Source organism: Oryzias latipes, chromosome 2 (genome assembly GCF_053564925.1).
Source record: "Oryzias latipes strain Hd-rR chromosome 2, Olatipes_Hd-rR_3.1".
Taxonomy (NCBI): domain Eukaryota; kingdom Metazoa; phylum Chordata; class Actinopteri; order Beloniformes; family Adrianichthyidae; genus Oryzias; species Oryzias latipes.
The window spans coordinates 4400001-4415383 of NC_136238.1; the positions used below are offsets into that span (position 1 = coordinate 4400001).

At 43.3% G+C, this 15383-nt stretch overlaps 1 protein-coding gene and 1 long non-coding RNA gene across 3 annotated transcripts in view; both read left to right on the forward strand.

Moving 5' to 3' along the window:
* Positions 1–15383, forward strand: part of LOC144983676 (NACHT, LRR and PYD domains-containing protein 3-like) — a 121804-nt gene that overhangs the window by 65000 nt on the left and 41421 nt on the right. The window lies entirely within an intron of this gene.
* LOC144983703 (uncharacterized) lies at positions 5162–7838 on the forward strand. The gene is made up of 2 exons (XR_013647465.1): positions 5162–5225; positions 7363–7838. It is a non-coding gene; the product is annotated as an uncharacterized LOC144983703 (long non-coding RNA).

Genomic DNA, 15383 nt, shown 5'->3' on the forward strand with positions numbered 1-15383 from the left:
TAAGCTTTTGTGCCAGCAGTACACTCTCAACGTTACGCGTGATTACTGTCGATTTATTAAAGACTTGGAGGCTGATATTGTGGGCTTGGAGTCTTTGAGTGAGTCCACTCAAAATCAGGGGCATATTGAGCTCCTAAAAGCAAAACGGTTGACTTTGGAGCGCCTGCTGGACTCTAAGGTTCAGGGGGCCTTGGTTCGGTCTCGGTTTCAGGATGTTTCTGAAATGGATGCTCCCTCTAGCTTCTTTTTTGGTCTGGAGAAGAAGCATGGACAGATGAAGGTGATGCACTCCTTGTTGTCTGACACCGGAGAGGAGTTGCTTGGACCTGACCAGATCAGACAGAGGGCTGTGGACTTTTATTCCTCACTCTACGCCAGTGAGTGTGATGGTGATGACGGCCTGTTGGACGAGTTCTGCAGTGGACTGCCTCACGTCGCCGAGGAGATGAACTCTCAGTTGGACCGGCCTCTCCAGCTTCCTGAACTGTCTGCTGCCCTTCAGAGCATGAAGGGCCGGAAGGCTCCTGGGATTGATGGCCTCACTGTGGAGTTTTACAAAGCTTTCTGGGACATCCTTGCTCCTGACATCTTGGAGGTTTTCAGTGACTGTTTGCTCTCTGGAGCTCTACCGACGTCCTGTTGCAGAGCTGTTGTTGCTCTCCTGCCAAAAAAAGGGAACCTCCAAGAAATCAAGAACTGGCGACCCGTTTCTCTGCTGTGCGTGGACTACAAAATTTTATCCAGGACCTTCTCCAATAGGCTGAGGGATGCTATGGAGCAGATCATCCACCAGGACCAGACCTACTGTGTCCGAGGTAGACTCATGGTCGATGATGTCTTTTTAACTCCAGATGTTTTGGAGGTCTCTGAGCTTTTGGGCATACGATCAGGTCTGATTTCTCTTGACCAGGAAAAGGCTTTTGACCGCGTTGAACACAGCTTCCTTTGGAAAGTTATGGAGAAGTTTGGGTTCTGCGCTGGTTTCATTGCCAAAATCAGAGTATTTTACGCTGAGGCTGAGAGTGCTGAAGGTGAACGGCAGTCTGTGTGCTCCTTTTAGGTGGGTGGGGGCATACGGCAGGGCTGTGCTCTGTCTGGCATGCTCTACGCTCTCTCCCTGGAGCCCCTCCTCCATAAGATCCGTGAGAGTATTGAGGGTCTGTGTTTGCCTGGTTTCCGGAGGAACATTGTTTTATCAGCTTATGCTGATGATGTGATTGTTTTTGTTCAAAATCAGGCAGATGTGGATGTGTTGGTAGATGCAATACATGCTTTTTCTAAATTGTCATCTGCTAGGGTTAACTGGCATAAGACTGCGGCCTTTGCTGTGGGAAAGTGGCCGGACGCTCTTCCAACTCTCCCATCCAATGTGACATGGAGGAAGGATGGTTTGAAGTACCTGGGAGTTGTTCTTGGTGGTCCTGTCACGGAAAAAAAGAACTGGGAGGATGTTGTCCATAAACTGGAGGGGCAGATGAACAAATGGTGATGGCTGCTCCCCCAGATGTCTTTTAGGGGGAGAGTTTTGGTTTTCAATCACCTTGTTGCTTCCCTGCTTTGGCACAGGCTGATGTGTTTGGACCCCCCTTCCAGGTTACTGTCTCAGATTCAGTCCAAACTTGTCAATTTCTTCTGGGACAGTCTACACTGGGTGCCACAGGGAGTGTTATTTCTTCCCCGGGAGGAGGGGGGACAGGGCCTAGTACACCTGGCCAGTAGAACTGCCACCTTCAGGATCCAGTTCCTCCAAAGGTTTTTGACTGGGCCGACAGATTTAATGTGGAGGGAGCTGGCTGGCTGCATCTTGAGGCGTGTGAATGGTTTGGGGCTGGATGAGGCTTTGTTTTTAATGGACACCAAATTTTTAGATCTACGTGGGGTGTCTCCTTTTTATCAGGGTGTTTTTAAGTCCTGGCATCTTTTTAATGTTGTCAAACGAAAAAACTCTCCCTCTCTTTGTTGGCTCTTTAAAGAGCCTTTGATCTTTGGGGCTTGGTTGGACATATGCGATGACACCACCCCTGGACTTCAGTTGACTCTTCGAAGGTCTGGAGTTCTGAGTCTGGAGCAGCTGGTGACTGCAGCGGGACCCGATCTGTCGGACGTCTCCTCTTTGTGTTCCTCGCTGGGTCTCCGGTCCGCCAGAATGGCACGTCGTCTCCTGGACCGCTGGAGGGACAGGCTGGGTGCTGGGGTGAGGGGACTCCTGGCTGATTACTGCAACGGGACCACTGCTCTCATCCACGATGAACTTTTTCCAGAGGTGTGGCTGAGCCCTGATCTGGGTGGACTTACAGGACAGCTGCTTCGTCCCTGCAATCCCAACAACCTGACTCTTCACTGCGCGGACAGAAGGACTTTGTATGTTAACTGTGTGAAGGTCTTGAACAAAACTAAGTTGCAGAACCGCCTTCCCAGTGCGTGGACTGGCAAACTGAGTGGAGGTGAGGACGGACCACATTGGAGAGTCCTTTACAAGGCTCCCATACGGAAGAGAACTGGAGACCTCCAATGGAGGATCTTACATGGTGCTATTGCTTCCAACTCTTTTATCTCTGTTCTTAACCCCACTGTTTCTGACTGCTGGCCATTTTGTGGTGTAAGGGAAACCATTTTTCATGTTTTTAGTGAGTGTAAGAGGCTTTCAGGTCTCTTCACTCTTTTAACGTCTGTATTTGCTCTTTTTAATGTGATGTTTTCCGTTCGTTGTTTTATCTATGGGTCCGGGTACAGGAAAAAAGACAAGGAAAAGTGGCAACTGCTTAATTTTATTGTTGGTGAAGCAAAACTTGCGATTCACATAAGCAGGAAGCGCAAAATAGCGGGCGAACCTCTGGCTGATGCAGTTCGTGTCTGGCGCTGCAATGTCCGTTCCAGGCTCAAATTAGAATTTTCTTTTTTTAGACTGTCGAACCGTTTGTCCTGTTTTGAAAAAATCTGGTGCTTTGCTGATGTTCTATGCCAAATGGTGAAATATGCTTTGCTTCTTTTTTATGTGAGTGATTGGTGTTTTTTCTTGTCTGTGATCCTTGAATAAACTGACGTTTTAAAACTCAAACTCTTCCTTTTCCTCCTCCTCCTCCTCCTCCTCCTTTTCCTCCTCCTCCTCCTCTTCCTCCTCCACTTCCTCCTCCTCCTCCTCCTCCTCCTCCTCCTCTTCCTCCTCCTCATCCTCCTCCTCTTCCTCTTCCTCTTCCTCTTCCTCCTCCTCCTCCTCCTCCTCCTGCTGTCAGAAATTGTTGCTGAGTGAGGATGAGTGGAGGTGGCTCTCCATGAACAGCTGGAACTCTTCCTCCTCGTCCTCCTCTTCCTCCTCCTCCTCCTCCTCTTCCTCTTCTTCCTCCTCCTCCTGCTGTCAGAAATTGTTGCTGAGTGAGGATGAGTTGAGGGTGCTCTACATGAACAGCTGGAACTCTTCCTCCTCCTCTTCCTCCTCTTCCTCCTCCTCTTCCTCCTCCTCCCCTTCCTCTTCTTCCTCTTCTTCTTCTTCCTCCTCCTCTTCCTCCTCCTCCTCCTCTTCCTCCTCCCCCTCCTCCTCCTCCTCCTCCTGCTCCTCCTGCTGTCAGAAATTGTTGCTGAGTGAGGATGAGTGTAGGTGGCTCTCCATGAACAGCTGGAACTCTTCCTCCTCCAGTGGAGGCAGTCTTTGAATTCCATCCTGCTCTAGGATGGCATCAATGTTTTGGTGGCTGGAGGGATTTTCCCCAAACACATTGTTGACAGCTGTGCTGTCTGTTGCAATGTTTTGGAGCGTCCCTCTGTCCAGAGTTCAGATGGTGTGCCATTATTTTCTGGAGGTTCCAGGCCTGTCTAAACTGCTCCAGTCTTTGTGGAATTTCAGGAAGAGAAACAATCTGCAGTGAAAGTCTGTGGACATCATCATCTGGGTTTAGAAGCTCTGAATCCTCTAAGGAGTAGAACATGAGGTCAAAGTGCTGCAACACATGCAGAAATACATCACGCCAAAGGCCTTCAATGCTCTGATGGTGAACGGATCGTCCGGTTCTGGATCCTCTGTGTTCAAGTCCTTGAACTAGATGCATGAATAAAGCCACCAGGATGTTTTCAGCACCATGGTCAGCTCTGACTCTTGATGGTAGGGCATAGAGGCATGTTGCTTTCAAACACGGAGAAAGCTCTGTTGTGGCACGATTGTCTGTGCTGCAGTTGAGGGAAGTCATCAGACGGGAGGATCCATCAATTGAACCATGAATCCCAAAACCCCATCTAGAAAGGTTGAAAACCAAATATTACTGGAAGATTCTAAGACTATTGACAGTCGTCTGGAAACAATAGAGCTGGAAACTTTTTCTACTTGCTGAAGTTATTTTCAAAATCTAAAAAAGGATGACAAGTATGGTGATAATAACCTTAGAAGACGCATGTTCCCATCAATGTGCCACAAACTATTGGGGTAAGGTACATGATAAACACGTCCTGCAACTGTCTGGCTCCATCTCCTTGCAGCAGCAGTAGGATTGACCCGTGTCAACATCTCACGCACCCTGGACCGTGTAACAAGCACACCCTGTGCCCCAACAGGGCTCTGATCATCTTCAACAGATTGGTCCAAATATCTCCATTGGCATGATATTCCCAAAACAATAGCAGACAAATGGGAATGAAATCCAGCCTAAAGATGAAGACCTCCAATGAGCTCATTTCCAGAATGAGGAGATTGGCTCTGAAGTTGCCTCACATGTTGTTCTAGTTCCCCATCATCTATTGCAGACAGCAGACTTCTAACAGGTAAAGCCAACAATTTTGACTTCTGGTACCAAAATGATGAGGAGCATCCCAGGATTTCAGCACTTTGGGAGATTGGATGGCCTTGCTTCAGCAGAAATTCAATGTGTTCTCTGGTAACATCAATGGCTGGTCGGCCTCTTCTCCCTACAAAAAGAAAAAGTCAACTAAGTTGAAGCCTTCAAGCAGCATTGGACTGTTAAATTCATCATCATACTAATTCTCATACATGTGTAGTGGGTCAATAAAAAATAAGACACCCCTATTTTATTTTGTCATAGTCTTTATGTTGTATATATTTTCATAACCCTGATAAATTTCGTTAAGCTCAGTAACCATTGTGCTATTTCATGACCGGCCGCTAGAGGGCGATCATCGCGCTGGTATAGAGTAGTTGGGCTGTCAGGAAGAAGAATAAAGTTTCCTGTGTTGAAGCTAACGGCAGCTCAAAGTGTTTGTCTCTTCTGTTCTCACCACAGGTCAGTAAAAGAGCATCTGAATAAATGATAATTACAGATTATAATCAGAAATGTTGTTTTGAGATGATCTTTGTCAAGAGGAAATATGAAGTGTGGTAGAGAGATGGTGGTAAAAGAGTAGATCATTATTGTCTAACAGCTGACAGCTTTGAAGTGCGGGGGGGGGGGGGGGGGGGTCAGACTCTGCTCTGAACTTAATTTATTATATATTTAATGAAACAAACTTCATACAATATGTTGTTCTAGTTTATAACGCATGTTAAATGCAGATTTCTGATTAATGCTTGATTGTAGGAGATATAGTGAATATTTAGATTTATGGATCTAAGTTTAACTGATAGAAAACTAACATTTTTATTTAAGTTTTGATCATCCTGTAAATATGATTAAATGTTACAAAGAAACTATTTTGATAGAGATTACGGAGTTTTCATAAATGTTCAAAGGTGAAGTTAAAGGGAGATAAGAATATTGTATTTAGAATGTGACATTCAAGGAACTGATGGAAGTTACTACTGGCAGCTGACGCGGGAGCGCGCAGCCGGCGCTTAACGCCCATCGGATCCCAATAATAACTATGCCCCCCCCCCCCGCCCCCCCGCATTCTGATGGAATCTTCCTGCTGCCTCCGTGGTTTTGATCCTTTAACTAGATTCTTGGAGCAGATTGTTGAGATGGATCACTAGTTTTCTGATGGCTCTGGAGCTCTGCCTGATCCCGCGCTCCGCGTGCACCTCATCCAAAAACAGCTGGGACCTTATTGACACAGCGCCCCCTACAGACTGAAACTTTCCTTTTCCTCTTTTAGTTTACTTACTTAATTTCGTTTTCTCTCTAATTTAACAGGATGGACTTTAATACATTTTTACTTTATATTTTTATTTGATTTTTTCCTTTGTGCTTTTTTTCTATTTTTATTTGCTTTTAAAATAAAAATCACTTGAAGCATCAGTTTCCTCTAGTTTGACCTAACAATGTCAAAGTAAACAAAGATTGTATCTTTATTACACAATTGTTTTAATTATTAGCTAAATTCCATATTCATAAAGCCAAATGGTTGAACTCCAAACCTAAATTCCAGCATTTTTGGAGTGAAATCAATCAGTACTGTACAATTATCAATCATCTGCAAAACCAAAAGGAAATTCCAAATAAAAAATTTTTTTGAAAATTTTAAAATTAATTAAACCCCAAAGGTTTTTGAACGGATGTTTCCTTTTCTCTTATGTTGTATATGGATGTGTATACATATATGATTAATTTTTATTTTTTATTTTTTTATTTTTCTGCAATATGTACACATTTCAATTATTGCTTTGTATTTTTTTTAAAAATCCTTTTCCATCGGCGGACGGGAATCAAACCTGCAGGAGGCACAGCAGCTGCAGTTACCGGTGACTGCCACGAGAGGGCGCCAAACAGCTGCATATTCCAATCTGCTGCCTGGAACAAACGTCAACACTTTCCATTCAACGACCGACCAGAAGAGCATTTCAAATCTATCCAAATACTTTCTGGACTGAGAGACTCTGGTGGTTGTGAAGAAATTTAGAGAAGTGTTTTTGTTTTTTCTACTTTTTTATTGAGGTTCTATCAATTTGTAGGTAGATAGAAGCCTTGGCTTCACCAGACACCTTTTTCTGTTCATGTTGTTCAATGTTTATGTTGATGTTTTAAGTTTGTGTGTTTAACATAACCAACAAAAATGTCTCTCCCTCTCTCTCTATCTAAAAAAGTTCCCGCCTTTCTGCCTCACACAATCTGAGAGGATTTTTCTGCAGCGTGTTGATCTGGAAACTATTTTATTTTGAAAAAACAGACATGCTTCTCAATTATTTGTTTTAATGTGAAAGTCCTGACCAACATCCTTTTTTAGTATCTGATTGTTAAACTTTATTTCTGTTTTAAGAGTCTAAAGATAGGAAAGTAACTTTTCAAAATAAAAGCTGAGGTTCCACTGATGCAGAACAGGTTTAGTGCTGGACTTTGTGTTAAAGAACCAGCAGAACCTGCAGAACCTACAGAACCTGCATGTGTCCTCTTCACAAACAAACTCAAACTCTCACAGATCAGACGTTTTTTCTAGTCGTCCTCCAGGTTTGCTCACATCTCAGGAGGATCTTCTTCTTCTTCTCAGATCTTCTTCATGGTTTCATGGAGACTGTGATCAGATGGGTGGAGAAAGTCGTCTCCACCCTCCTGGAGGAGAAGCTGCAGAACCCGTGCTGTGATCCTAGAACCTCCAACAGACTCCCAGCTGATGAAACGGCCTCTTTAGCAGAGAGCAGAACGTTGATCTGATCTGTTGGAACCCACTCCATCCTGAAGCTGCTGAGTTCCTGTCCACCAGGGGGCAGCACTCCTTCATTCCAGCTGCAGGAAACCTTGATGTTCTGCAGAATCTGCAGCAGTTCAAACACTTCCTGTTACTGAGGAACAACATCTGGAAGATCCACATTCTTTCAGTCAGAGCTGCTCTCAGGCTCAGACTCTGGTTCCAAACAGTCTGAATGTTGATGTTTGTGTCAGCAGTAAAGAGGTCAGAGGTCAGAGCAGAGCTGTCAGTCAACAATGTGATCAGAAAATAATATTAATAAACTTTATTTCTATAACACCTTTCAAGATAGAAATCACAAAGTGCTTCACAGTAAAACACAGAATATAAAAAAGATGTTTTAGCTGCTTTTTAAAGAAATCACTGAGTCTGCAGATCTGAGGCTGAGAGGAAGGGAGTTCCAGAGGGATGGAGCCACTGCTGCAAAGACCTTTAGTCTTTAACAACCAGCAGACCCTTGTCGCACAAGGTCTTTTCTATAGACCGGTGCCTGGTTATTAAGAGCTGTGTGTGTTAAAACCAGGATTTTAAATGCACTCTGTAGTGGATGTGGAGCCAGTGCAGCTGCATTAACAACAGGGTGACGTGTGAAAACTTAAATGAATTATTGAAAAGCCTTGCAGCAGCGTTCTGGACAACCTGAAGCAGTTCTAGAGACTTTCTGCTTAAACATGTGAAGATGGAGTTGCAATAATCAAGACGAGATTATGTAAAAGTGTGGATGAGCATCTCCATCTCAGAACAGGACACAATTGGACTCATTTATGCAATGTTTTTAAGATGATAAAAACACGAACGAACAAGTGACCCGACATGAGAATCCAGGGATAAATCCGGGTCTAGAGTGACCCCCGAGGTTCCTGACAGACGGCTTGATGGAGGAAGTGAGTGGACCGAACCACTGGACGATCTGGGGGAGGCAACAGTAAGGAGCACAGACTAGAACCTCAGTTTTAGCTTCATTTAGTTGGAGAAAATGTCATTCATCCAACTCTGGACTGAATCCAGAAACCTGCATTAAATCTGTATTTTAGAAACATCCTGGGGTTTAAAAGACACAAAGAGCTGAAAATCATCAGCATAAAAATAATAAGAAATATCTTTAAAAGAACTTAAAATATACTGCAGAGGCAGCAGATAAAAATATCAATAAAGGTCCCAAAACTGAGCCTTGTGGGACACCAGAAGTGAGGGATGCAGAGGGCTTAAACTTTGAAAAACAACAGAAAAGGATCTACCAGTCAGGTAAGAGGAGAACCGGACACCCCAACCCAGTTTCTTAGCCTGTCCAATAGGACATAATGGTCAACAGTGTCAAAGGCTGTGGTCAGGTCCAGTAACAGTAGCACAGAGGATTTTCCTGCATCACTCTGTATCAGGATGTCATTAGTGACTCTGAGTAGGACTGTTTCAGTTGAGAGAGTTCTGCCAAAACCTGACTGAAACTGATAGAAAATGACATGAATGTTGAGAGCAGGTGTAAGTTGTTCAGCAACAACTTTTTCTAAGAATTTGGACATGAATGGAAGATTAGAAATAGGTCTAAAACTGCTTGCGAGGGAGCACAAGCTCCAGGAACTTGATTTATCAGTCCCCTCCGTACAAGACCACCTCCGGCGTTGCCAGCGCATCTGGCAACAAGCTAAGACGGCCCTCCTTCAACCTAAGGAGACCAACCGTCATCGGGTCGATGCCCCCACATAGCAGCCGGGCCAAAAAGTGTGGCTCTCCTCCAGGAACATCCCTATTCAGGCCACATCACGCAAGTTTGCACCCTGGTTTATTGGTCCATTCACCATTGACCGCATCATCAACCCCACCTGTGTCCGTCTACACCTTCCGGCGGCTCTCAAGGTACACCCCTCATTTCACATTTCCCAGATAAAACCCGTCATGGACAGCACTTTGTGCCCGCCTTCCGCTTCCCCACCACCTGCCCGGCTCATTGATGGCGCTCCGGCGTTCACCGTCAGCCACATTTTGGATGTCCGGCGACGGGGTCGCGGACATCAGTTCCTCGTGGACTGGGAGGGTTACAGCCCTGAGGAACAGTCTTGTGTCTCCCGATCCCTCATATTGGATGCCTCCCTCATCTCTGATTTTTATCGCTCTCACCCGGATCGTCGACCTGGACCGCCTGGAGGCGGTCGTTGGGGGGGGTACTGTCACGGTGCTTCTGCCTGCCTCGCCCCCGTTGCTCTCCTCGGGACTTCACCAGCTGCTTCCACTTCATCCTCATAAGTCAGCTGCTCTTAAGGAGTTCCTGCTCATACAGCCTACGCCAGTTCGTTACCCCTAACGGTGTCTACGCCTGGTCTGCCTGCTCATGCCTCGTGTTTTCTTGCCTTGCTTATTACTGACTCTATGCCTTCCTGTCTCAGGATTCCTCTTGACGAAGACCCACTGTACTGAAGTCCCCAGCCGCTTACCTGTTGCCTCGACGAAGTCCGGAACCGCAGAGCCGCAGTTTAACCTCGAGCCATGCCACAGGCCTCGCTCTTGCCTGATTGATTCTGCAACCCAAGCCTTGACATTAAAACCAACTTACCAAGTCAAATACTCCTGTGATCATTCTGGGTTCCAGCGTCTGGGTCTGCCTTACCTGAACACTATGACATTAAATACTTATACATAAAAAAAGAACAAACCATTCTACAGGCCCAATCATTTGTTTCACAAATAAAAGTACTTTAGAAACTTTTTTTTCAACAAATAACTTCTGTACCGTACTGTCAAATAATAATTTGAATCATTAATTTCAACAGAAGGCTTCAAATCACGTGGATTAGCACCGCCCACCGCCACCACGATTATGAAAAAAATACAAAGTACAGTGGGACAAATAGTGACTCAGGTGTATTTCACTGCTCTTCAGACTGAGCCGCTGCATCCTGACTCCGCTCTGCAGTGTTTTCTTCTTTTGAAGCCCGCGGTGCAGCTGTGTTTGTTCAGGAGAAGAACATAGTGATAGGCAGTTGTCGCTCTTTTTTCTTTGAAAAAAGATCCTTATACACCGACATGCCACTATGTAGGAGAACTGTAATGAACGGCTCATCGAAGGGCCCCCATTAAAAGCTGTTTTACATACGTGTACATATTAAACTGCAACCTTATTGACGCACAGGTAGAGAAGAAGCGGAGTGACTTTTTAGCCAATCAGAATGCAGAACACAATGCATGATGCAAATCCGTGAAGTAGCGAAACCTGAAAAGTAAACCGTGTTATAGCGAGGGATCACTGTATCCTAACCCAGTTTTTTAGCCTGTCCAAGAGGCAGCAGCACAACAATAACACGACTCTCATACACACTCACACTCCATCATAAAAAGAAAGTCTTAAATGAAGCATTTACAGTTGGAAAGCTTTGTCTCACGTTCATTTAAACGTTTTTTCATTGTCTCCAAGGGCTGTTCTGACTTAACATTCAGATTCAATCTGCTCAGTTCTGAGCTTTAGCAGAGGAGTACGATCATCTAAATCCTGAAAACATCTAAATCCTAAACAGGAAACCTTGATGTTCCGAAGAATCTGCAGCCGTTCAAACACTTCCTGTTACTGAGGAACAAAGACGTCATTCAGGAATGTGGTTCTGCTGCAGAACATTCTTCCAGACTAAAGCAGAGAAAAAGTCCCACAGAGCATCTGGAAGATCCACATTCTTTCAGTCAGAGCTGCTCTCAGGCTCAGACTCTGGTTCCAAACAGTCTGAATGTTGATGTTTGTGTCAGCAGTAAAGAGGTCAGAGGTCAGAGCAGAGCTGTCAGTCAACAATGTGATCAGAAAATAATATTAATAAACTTTATTTCTATAACACCTTTCAAGATAAAAATCACAAAGTGCTTCACAGTAAAACACAGAATATAAAAAAGATGTTTTAGCTGCTTTTTAAAAGAAAACACTGAGTCTGCAGATCTGAGGCTGAGAGGAAGGGAGTTCCAGAGGGATGGAGCCACTGCTGCAAAGACCTTTAGTCTTTAACAACCAGCAGACCCTTGTCGCACAAGGTCTTTTCTATAGACCGGTGCCTGGTTATTAAGAGCTGTGTGTGTTAAAACCAGGATTTTAAATGCACTCTGTAGTGGATGGGGAGCCAGTTCAGCTGGATTAACAACGTGGAGACAGTTGAAAACTTGGATGATTTAGTTTAAAGCCTTGCAGCAGCATTCTGGACAACCTGAAGCAGTTCTAGAGACTTTCTGCTTAAACATGTGAAGATGGAGTTGCAATAATCAAGAAGAGAAGATACAACAACCTGGATCAGCATTTCCATCTCAGAACGAGACACAATTGGACTCAGTTATGTAATGTTTTTAAGATGATAAAAACAAGAACAAACAAGTGACCCGACATGAGAGTCGTGGGATAAAAGAGTCACCCTGAGGTTCCTGACAGACGGCTTGATAGAGGACGCAGGTGGACCGAACCACTGGACGATCTGGGGGAGGCAACAGTCAGGGGCACAGACTAGAACCTCAGTTTTAGCTTCATTTAGTTGGAGAAAATGATCATTCATCCAACTCTGGACTGAAAACCTGTATTTTAAAAATATAATGGGGTTTAAAAGACACATAAAGCTGAATAGCATCAGCATAAAATTGATAAGAAATATCATTAAAAGAACTTAAAATATGCTGCAGAAGCAGCAGATAAAAAATATCACCAATAAAGGTCCCAAAACTGAGCCTTGTGGGACACCAGAAGTGAGGGATGCAGAGGAGGACTTAAACTTTGAAAAAACAACAGAAAAGGATCTACCAGTCAGATAAGAGGAGGACCGGACACCCCAGCCAGTTTTTTAAAATTGTCCAAGAGGAAGCAGCACAACAATAACACACAACTCTCATATACACTCACACTCCATCATAAAAAGAAAGTCTTAAATTAAGGTTTTACAGTGGGAAAGCTTTGTCTCACAGTCATTTAAAAGTTTTTTAAAAGAGCCCAGGGAGATCAATTTTTCAATTTAAACTCTTTCTGTAATTGCAAAACTGTGCTGCAGCAAATCTAAAAGCCTTTTTTCCATCTCTGTGCTGCACTCTGGGCACAGTGAGCAGAGCTGGTCCTTAGACCGCAGGCTGTAGCTGCTGCTGCTCTTCAGTTCTATGAGCTGCTGGAGATAAGACAGTACCAACCCAAGAATGCATTTATGAATTAAAAGGTACCAATGTTTCAGTCTGCGCTGGGATAAGGAGGGCCAACCCACCCGAGCATCCAGAACACAGTGATGGGTTAGTGACCTCATGTTTGTTAGAAAACGCAGTGCACCATGAAACACAGTGTCCAAAGCATCAGCAGAAGCATTCATATAAACCCCATCACCAAAATCAAGGACAGACAGAAAAGTGGCAGTGACAAGTTTCTCACGGGCTTCAAATGATAAACATGATTTGATTCTGAAATAAAAGCATAATTTTAGTTTCAGCCTGTGAGTCAGTTTCTGAATATGTGGTTTAAAAGTTAGACGGTCATCAACTGTGGAGGTTTTTAAAAAGAAACTAAAGACAAACCTTTTTAAATTAGCTTTTAATTAAATTTTATGCCTTTTTATGTTTTATGAAGTTTTACTACATCATTTTTAGCATTTTATTTGCTTAATCAAGATTTATGATATTTTACCACATATTCTTTTTAATTCTAATTAGACTGTTTTCGAGTGTTTTCTCACCCTCGGCTGGGGTGTTTGGGTCTATACTGACACCCCTGCCGAGAGGAGGACAGGGCAGACGGCGCTTTCTGGTTTCTCTTAATTCTGGCTTCTCTTTATTTTAATCACTTATTTATTATCCACTAGTGTTTGTCTTTGTGTATTTTATCGCGCGGGGCTAATTGAATGTATTTTATTGTATTTTATTGCATTTGTTTTTGTTTTTATGTACAGCACCTTGAGCTGTCTTCTCGTCATGAAAGGTGCTATATAAATAAAATTAATTTAATAATTTAATTTAATTTAAAATACCAAGGTATTTGTATTCTGTTACCAGTTCAATTAAATGTCCTTCTTTTGTAGTAATTGGGGCAGGTTTTGGAGTTTGGCTTTGCTTTTAGAGAACAACATATATTTAGACTTATTAGAGTTTAGAACCAGTTTCAAATGATAAAAGGTGTTTTTCAGTTGATTAAAAGCTGATTTGAGCTTTGATATGGCAGGCTCAACTGAAAGTGCTGAAGTGTACAAGATGGTATCATCAGCATATAAGTGCAGGTTATCGATGATACCTTTATCAAGGTCGTTTATATAGATGGTAAAAAGCAGCGGCCCAAGAATCGAGCGTTGTGGAACCCCTGAGGATACTTTTAAAACATTTGATTTTTGGTTCTGAACCTTTACACACTGTGTCCTGTCAGACAGGTAGTTTGCAAACCACCTGACGGTTTGCTCTGACAGCCCAATACTGCCCATTTTCTGTTTGAATACAGTATGGTCCACAGTATCAAAGGCTTTAGAGGTCGATGAAGAGGGCGGCACAGTGGTGTTTGTAATCCAGAGATTCAGATATGTCATTTAAAACTTTAAGAGCTACACTTGTTGTGCAATGTTGTTTTCTAAAACCTGATCGTAATAGAATTAAGATAATATTTGAAATGAGAAATTCTTTCAATTGTACACTTATGAGACCTTCCAAAACTTTTGCCAAAATGGGTAATTTGGAAATCGGTCTGTAGTTAATCTAATTTGTTGGGTCACCACCTTTAAGTAGAGGTAACAAATAAGCCGATTTCCATACATGCGGAATGGTGTTTGTGGACAATGACAAATTAAATAAATAGGTCAGTGGAAGTGCGATAGAGTCTGCTGCCGCTTTTATAAAATATGGTTCTAGATCATCAGGACCAGCAGATTTAGGATCAAGGAGTTTAAAGGCTTTGAGACTTCTAAAGTTGTGAAGGGGGAAAATGAGAAATTATGTTTTAAGTCTTCGTAATTCACAGGGAGGGAGTACTCAGCTGAATGTTTTATAGAATTAAATAATGACCAGAGGAAACAAAATGCTCATTAAAACATGAAAGCATCTCTGTCTTGTCCGTTAGATCACAAGTGTTTTTCATTATACTTGAAGGGAGCTCAACACATGAATTAGTTTCATTTAGGGACTTAACTATCTTCCAAAACTTTGAGGGATTATTTAGATTTTCTGTAGCATTTTTCAAAAAATGTTCAGATTTCAAATTTCAAATTGGGGTAGTGCAAGCATTGTGTAGCTTTCTGAATGCCAGCCAATCAGATCTATTATCAGAATGTCTAGCTTTTGCCCATGCTACGTTCATTTCATGTAGCTGGTTAGCCAAATCTGAACTCTTATAGCGTTTCACATTGAGGAGGTCCTCCTGCTTTGAACAGACGACCATGAAGGCATCAGAGCTCCTGCTCCAAACTCCAACATGTGATGCAACAAGCTGACAGTTGATCTGACAGCAAAGGAATGGATGAGGAAGACAGACGAGGAGGAAAGTCTCTGCAGAGCTGAAAGAGCACAGGAAGAGAAAACAGACTCAGGTGGTTGGAGGAAGATCAGCAGGTATGAGGTGGAGAAGAGAAACACCTGAAGATCCTGATCCTTGGAGGGAAAACAGAGATTTGGAGCTTTGGAGAGATCAGCGGGACTCTTTTTCTAAACTTCCTGCAGTCATCAAAGTGTCAAACTAAAGTGTTTTTCTGCTCCTCACATCTTTCTCTCTGTTGGAATCTGTCAGAGTTTTTCCTGGAAGCTCTGACAGATCTGGAAGATCCACATTCTTTCACTTTGAGCTTTTCTTTGGGATCAAATCTCTGCCTCCAACGGCTGTTCTGACTGATGATCAGAAGGAGCTGTTTCCAGGAAAT